The sequence below is a fragment of the Kryptolebias marmoratus genome, linkage group LG17 (assembly GCF_001649575.2).
Source record: "Kryptolebias marmoratus isolate JLee-2015 linkage group LG17, ASM164957v2, whole genome shotgun sequence".
NCBI lineage: Eukaryota > Metazoa > Chordata > Actinopteri > Cyprinodontiformes > Rivulidae > Kryptolebias > Kryptolebias marmoratus.
In genome coordinates, this window is record NC_051446.1 from 20,979,737 (window position 1) to 20,987,771 (window position 8,035).

The window sequence follows — 8,035 nt, forward strand, 5'->3', positions numbered from 1 at the left end:
ATAGTTCAGATCTTTTGAAGTGGGCTTTTGTGTAAAGGTTATGAACAGTTAGTATCTTACCTGTTGCAGATGGCTCTTTGAATGGCCTCAGTTTGGAAAAATCGTTTTAATTCTGACTTGGATTGACGAGCTAATGGCTGGTCAAAGTGGGGCCAAAAACGAAGGTGGGTCGCTGCCGTGGGAAGCAGGGGTGCCCCCCCCTCAGATGAATGCCAAATACATAAATAAAGAATAAAATAACTAAAAACAGGTTTAGTCACTGATACATGTTTAAATTCCAATCCTAATCTGAATTTGTAAATCTGGCATCCAAACCAGCACTATTACAACCCCTAGAGAGATGGTTGCTTTTACTTTGCTTTATTTTGTCAGCCATTTTGGACAGAAGTGCCATTATGTTTTACTTTACGTGGTTATTCTGTGAGAAATGTCACAAGATTCTGCTTTAAAGTGGTCAACGCTCCACCAGAAGTGCTACAGCTAGCTGCTGCTGCTAGTCATGCTTGCAGCTGACTACAGTTGTATGAGGATAAGCATAAAAAGCAAAAATAACAACAATGTAAAGCTTTATGAGATTGTTTTTACGTGAATTGATGTGAAAACTTTGAGGTTGGAGTTGTTTCAAGATGGCAGCAGTTTACTTCTGTCTTAGCCTGGCTCAGACTAGTCGTTAGCTCATCAGTCTGGTCAAAACTCAATTCTATTCAACTCAGTTTGTTTATATAGCGCTAACTCACAACAGAAGTCATCTCAGGGCACTGTACAAAAGCAGAAAACGAAAATTAAACATTATTTTCTAAACTGAGGTCCATCAAGGAGCCATCTGGAACAGGTAAGATACTTTTTGTTCCACAGAACCCCTTCAGAAGATCTGAGCTATTGCTTTCAAATGAGATGGGGGGGGGGGTGTTTGAATTAATGGGGAGTGAGAAGAGACAAATGTCCAGCGCTGACATTAAAGAAACAAAAGCAAAAAAAAACTATGAAAAAAAAACAAAAATAATGCACTACAATATGTGTGAAGCAGTGTTTTAAGAAACGGCTGCCCAAAATCATGTTTTACCTTCAGTTTTTCATGTTGAGCTCAAACTAAATAAGTAGGAGGCAGCGTGAGAGGATGAAACTGGGAGATATTATCCGTCTAAGCTCCTGGAACTTCTCTTATTTATAATGAATCTGCAGGTTTGAAAATATATTTAAAAAAAAGCAGGATAATATCAAACAGGATCAGCCTCCCTCATGAACCAGGTGTATAATATATTGTATATCTCATTACAGCACTGTAAATTCTTCTCATCCAGTTTCTATGGCTATCTAAGCCCCTAACGTGGGGATGAAAGCACTTCCTTTGACCGGAAAAAAAAAAAAAGGTACGAATCTGTCGAATTTGCCCTCAAGGCTGTAACCTACCTGCAGCTTTTGGAGGCAAAAAAAAAAAAGAAAGAAATAAGCGCAGCTGTGATTTCTTGGCTGCATTTCCTTCTTTAAAAATGAACAGTCAGGTTTTCTCTGTTTTCAGACCTCTTGCTACACTCTTGCCTCCTGAAGTTGTCGGCCTTCGGGTGCGTTTGTTTCGAGTTTTAAAACTGGCATGTCTTCGACCGACGTAGGGGGGTGTGTGGGGGTGGGTCACGCGATTTCTTCTCTTTCATTCCGAATGTTTATGTTAGTGTTTCCTGTCTGTCATGTGTTTGACTCATGAATATGCTGAAAATAATAAAAAAAATTGGAAAAAAAAGGAAAAACAACAGAAACCAGCCAGGCTTCGGTGTCAGATCTCTGAGTAGTTTTGGACAGCCGGCCCCGTCTACCAGCCACCTCCTCTGTGCCTCCTGTGTTGCTCCTGAGGGGGACTGTGACAGATGGGGGGCCTGATTGCACGCCGTGGCCTCTGTGTGTGGACGTTTGTTTTAAAAAAAAAGAAAATACCCCACACAAAATATGGCATGAGGAATGAGCGGCGTTCTCAGAATACAAATAATGTTTGCCTGCAGCTCGCCGCGCGTGGCAACACTCTCCGGGTTGTTCTGCTTTGGTTTGGAGTCTGCAGCTTACCGTCACACCGAGCTGAAAGAAAATCTGTCCGACGGTCGTTCTACTCTCTCTACACCATCGTTCTGCTTGGCTGTTGATATTAAAGTTTTAATTACGCCATAAAAGCAAACATTGCATCAGTTTTAAAAGTTGGTTAAATTCCTCTTCTCTGGGAGAACAGATTAGAGTAAATTATTTACTCTCATGCCCGAAATGTGTTTGTAAAAAAGACTAAAAGTAAAGTTCATTGGAAAGATTGGAAGTGAGGTTCTGTGGATTGGTTATGAACAAATATCTATATGTTGGTGTTCCAATCACCTCCATGACCACAGGTGAATAAAATCCAGCACCCACTTATAAAAAGAATGGGTCGCTCTCAGGAGCTCAGTGGATTCCAGCGTGGTGCAGTGATAGGACGCCACCTGTGCAGCAAGTCCAGTCGTGATACTTCCTCACTACTAAATGTTCCACAATCAGCTGTTAGTGGTTTTATAACAAAGTGGAAGCGATTGATTGACAGCGGCTCAGCCATGAAGTGGTCGGCCATGTAAAACCATAGAGTGGACAGAGGTCACCGACATTCTGCAGAGTCAGCAGCTCCAGACCTCCAACCTTCATGAGGCCCTCAGATCAGCTGAAGAACAGAGAGCAGAGAGCTTCATGGAATGGGTTTCCATGGCAGCAGCTGCATCCAAGCCTTCCATCACCGAGAGCAAAGCGTCGATGCAGTGGAGTAAAACTCGCCGCCGCTGGACTCTGGAGCGGTGGAGACGTGTCCTCTGGAGGGACAGATCATGCTCCTCTGTCTGCCAATCCGATGGAGGAGTCTGGGTTCTGCTGCTGCCAGGAGAACGGTTCTTGTCTGACTTCATTGAGCCAAGTGTAAAGTTTGGAGGAGGGAGGATCATGGTGTGGACTTGAATACTTTTGGCAATATAGTGTAGCTCTCCAAACGACTGAAAGTTGGAAAAATAGAGTTTAATTCTGACTGGATTGACGAGCTAATGGCTAGTCCAACTAGAGCCAAGACAGAAGAGGATTTGCTGCCATTTTGAAACTGAATATTTTTATTACATTAAATGGTTATTGTGGTAAAAGCCATTCATCTGTTTTACTATTATTTTAATTATTATTTGCAGTGGGCTTAGTTGAAAAAAGCACAGATTCACAAGAATTATTGAAAAAAAAAGTTTCTTTCATTTTACCCCCAAACTTTTATTTACAGGAATACATACTGAGCTCATGAAGGAGGTCAAATAATACAAAACCGAACTAAAATCACAAATATTAGATTTTAACACAAAAAATTAACTATAAAAATCATGAGCTAACATGTTTTTATGTGCTGTATATGTAGGGTATTTGACAAATACTGCAATATGAGAGTAAAGGGACCCTTTTGATAAAGGTCTAGTTTTTATTTATTTTTTTTTCAAGTAGAAAATACCAACTAATTACAGCACAGTCACTACTGAACCCACTGAAGTTTTTCCTCTTCTATTTCAATAAAAATTTATATTAAAAAAATGCATTTAACTTCCTCAGACCCTTTATTCTGATATCAGGATGTTTGTTTTCTGTACGCCTATCGACCGCCCCATACTGATTTTATAAATCAGGACAAAAAAAATCCCCTTTAGACCCGCAGCTGAATTTATTTTTATGAAATATGAAAAATAGGACATCAGCAGACAAGTCAAACTATATTTTTGTTGCACATATTATATGTAAAGCAACACATTGTGGTTTATAAAATATAAACAAAAGTAAAAGCACCTTTTAATAAAAACTGATAATAATAAATTATATGGATGAGGCTGTATAATTCATACTGACATATGCGGGCATGCACACAAATAAGTTTAAAAGTTTATTTATGTAAATAAAAACAACATAATGCAAATATTTGGAAGCTTTAGTTTTAGTATCATTACGTGATGCTTTTTGGCAAATAAAGGTGAAAATTACACATTTTATGAAACTGTTAACTCCAAATAAATGTTTGCATGAATGTTTTCCGTTTAAATTGGTGTATTTAGGATTTATAGTTGATTTATTTGGTTAGTTTTATGATTTGTGGCTTAAACTGTGAGCCTGCAACACAAATAAAAACCACCTGTATATAATATGCAGCGAATATTTTCCTAAAATTCAGTTTTCCGGTATGTGGCGAACTTAAAACAATCACTTAAATGCAGAAAAAAAAGAAATACAGCTTGTAGTTATATCTAGAGTTTATTTTACTGTCGACAAAGCGTCAGAAGAGGTCCTTGAACGTATCACGTGGATCGGCTTTACGGAAACTCGCTGAAACCTCGCTGACCACCGGAAACCGCCATATTTATCCGGTCTGCATCGCGCCACCTGTTACAGTGATTAAAAACATCAAATAAATAAACAAACCCAGAAACAATTTCATCCCCCGGGTTGCGTCGTTGACGGTTCTTAAACTCATTTCCCGGCCGAAATCTGCTGAGGCTCCAGTGGCGCAATCGGTTAGCGCGCGGTACTTATATGACAGTATGCAGCTGAGCAATGCCGAGGTTGTGAGTTCGAGCCTCACCTGGAGCACGTATTTTTAACATGAATCTATGACGTTTATTTTTCTTTTTTACATTTTTGTCGTCAGAAACGTAACCTGTTTTCAAAAATACTTCATTTACCTTGCAACGACAACAAAAATACGTCACTTCCTGCACGTTTCTGATTTTTCCATACAGGGACAGTTAACAAAACCGGAAAATAAGCAAATATATAGTAAGGACTAACCTCAACTACAATGTACTTTGTCTATAAGGGAGAAAAACTAAATTAACAAGACAATAAACCACTATTTTAGGAAGCATATGCGTTTTTGTTTATTCTTGATCACAAAAACAATGAACATAACTCAGAAGGAACTAACAGCAATAACATAAAGATGTTAAAATCGTGCTGCAAATCCATAGGTTTTTTTTTGTAAAGCTTATATATTAATGTTTCTTTAATTAGGAATGAGTGGTATTTAAATAGCTTGCAAAAAAAAAAACAGTTTTAAATAGAGTTTTTATGTTTAATCCCACAAAACCATAACGCATATAACAGCAAACAAGCAGGTATTTTATTCTAAAATTAAGCTTTTAAAATTCAACCAAGTTTTCTACCAGAACTACGTAACTTTGCAATATTAGTTTGAAGACTATAAAAAACAAAACACTTGTTTTTTTATACTTTATCTCTTCTTTTATGGAAGAGTTGCTCTTTAGCCCCCTCTACTGGTCATCGGGTGGAACCGCTACTAAGGAGTGAGAGCAGCTGATCACCACTAGGGGGCGATATAACTGCACCCAGCTCAGACTGCCCTAAAGGTTTTTCACTCAAAAATGCCTGAAATCAACAGCTGGTGATTTATTCAAATTTATTTAATTGTCTAGACTAGAGCTTTGCTCTTTATTAACAAAAATGACCATTTCTTTCCCCATTTCCTTACTTAATCTAATTTCTTTCACCATTTCCTGTTATCTAGACTAAAGATGCTTTTGCCTGTTTTTGTGTGTTCTTTTGTCTGACAGTCTAAGTAAAATATTTAATTAATCACCTGGTAGATTTTAATGAAGCTCTCAGAAAGTAATCGCTGCAAGTACAACTGATTAACCCTTGGTGTCAAACCCATTTAAGATAGCTGCTCGGCACAGCAAAAGAAACCTGTCAAACACAAACATGGCTATACTTCAGTCGGTGTTACAGATACTGAGCATAGATTTTGTGTGGTAGTAGCTGAGACTCATCCACAAACTGTGATTTGAGCACGAACTGAGTGCACAGGATCTGCTGGAGTCAACTCTGCCTGTCTGTTAGCAAAATGTCCCACGAACCACCTGATAAATTTTAATGAAACTTCCAGAAAATAAACACAGAGTATACATCTACAACTAATTAACCTTTGGAGCTAATCCAATTCAAGATGGCTGCTAGAGTCAATTGATCTTAGGAAACACAAAAATTGGTATAATCCAGCCAATTTTACAAACATTGAGCGAGAGGTGTGGTTGTAGCTGAGAGTTGTCCTCAGCACATTGCCGAGGGCTAACAGGTCCATTCTTTTTAACAGAAGATGGTCTTGGTTTAAACACTGGCAAGAAAGGGCAAAATGCAGCCCTTCAAGGCCTTTAATTTATAACCTTTTTTTTATTTATTTATTTTAAAAGATGTCATTTCATTTCCCTGCCTCCCAGCTGCTGTCAGCGCCGAACACACACATCTTTGTGTGTCTGTGCGCGGGTCTGTCACTCTAAGCCCCGCAAAGCTGGGAATGAACAAGCAGAAGATTGCAGTAATGATGTGACCCAGTTGTCCTGGGTGCACAGATCCCACACACACACACACACACACACACACACACACACACTACCACCACCACCCTGGGCCTGAAAATGAGAGTGCAGATCAGGACCGTTCCTTCCTCCACACACACACACACACATACACACACACACACACACTCCTCGAGATACAATCACAGAGCATTTAGCAGCGGGGTACACTGTAGTGTGTGTTCATGGTTAAGCTCACCCAGACCCATGTAAGCTCACACAGGATCAGACTTTTGGACTGTGTGCCACTTGTTGTTGGTGCTCTGGATTAGATGTAACTTTTATTTTATTTTATTTTTTTAATTTACTTTCCTTAAGACACAAAAGGCCCCACCCGCCCCCATCCCCCGAGGTCACCAGGTGGCTGAACAATCACACAGGACACACCACCCTGACAGTAGGCCACTTTACTCAATGAGAAGGTTGGTAATCGGAGCAGCGTGAGCATCTGTGTGCACGTGTGGAAATATGTGCGTGCGTTGGGGACGGAGGGGGGACAGAGGGGGGACAGAGGGGGGACGGGGGGGCAAAAGACGGAGAGGTTAATATTTGGGACAAGCTGTGATTGAACATCCTGAGATCAGAGCAGAATGACCAGATTCTGCCAGCATTAATCCCTCATCTTGGAAAATTAAATACCACTCTCTTCTGCTCACACACACACACACACACACACACACACACACACACACACACACACACACACACACACACATGCACACACACAAGCGAGGTCTTTATCTAACATGTGTCTCATAACCCCGGGTGGTTCCTCAGGGAGCTGTTCTGATATCTGATGAGTTTTTCATTAATAAGACACAAGTCTAATCCTGAGGGAGGAACACAAAATGACAACGGATAAGCCCTGCTTTGGTCACACACACACACACTGATTCACTCAGGCACTATTACAAAACATCTTTATACATGCACTTATATTATAGTTTAATCTCACCAGCCCAGTTTTATTCACCCCGGCTTACATTTTATTTATTTTTTGCACGTCCTTGTTGTTCAAACTAATGAAACATTCATCATCGGGCTGTTTAGTCCTTACAGTTGGAGCCATCTTACTGGGAGAAAAGCTCAGTTCGTTTGCTTTAGAGCTCTGCTGTGATGTCTAAACTTATACTTTAGGTCATTTTCTTTTAACACCCACATTAAAATTGTTACCAGGACCGCTTTCTTCCACCTGCACAGTATTACTGAAAAGGACAATAATCCCAAAACGATGCAGAAAAACATTTAATACTTCTAGGCTGGACAACAACTTTAAGAAGTAGTAAATGCTTTTATTTTTTCTTGCCTAAACAAACAACAACCTAACTATTCCTCCTAATTTATTCCTAGAAACTACTGCTTTTGGAGGCGTTTACCTCTTGAATCCCCATCTAATAATTGAAATTTTGTTGCTGCTGCTAAACAGAAAAAACTGATCAAATGATTAGTTTGTTGACACAAATATGAAACCATTTTCTTTCATATTATTACAGCATTATTAATAATTACTGTTTATGCCTTCAGGTAGTTTTGACCCCTGTAAGTACCTTGTATGTACCTCTGTAAGTACTTTATTCATATGCCTGCAAGTACCCTGTAAGTACCTTATAAGAACCCTGTATGTGCCTTCATATGCACCCTGTAATTTC

General features: G+C 39.5%; 1 non-coding gene across 1 annotated transcript; it reads left to right on the forward strand.

Annotated features, from left to right (window-relative positions):
• The first annotated feature begins 4,511 nt into the window (after window positions 1-4,511).
• On the forward strand, window positions 4,512-4,605 carry trnai-uau. Its single transcript has 2 exons — window positions 4,512-4,549; window positions 4,570-4,605. It is a non-coding gene; the product is annotated as a tRNA-Ile (tRNA).
• Window positions 4,606-8,035: the final 3,430 nt, after the last annotated feature.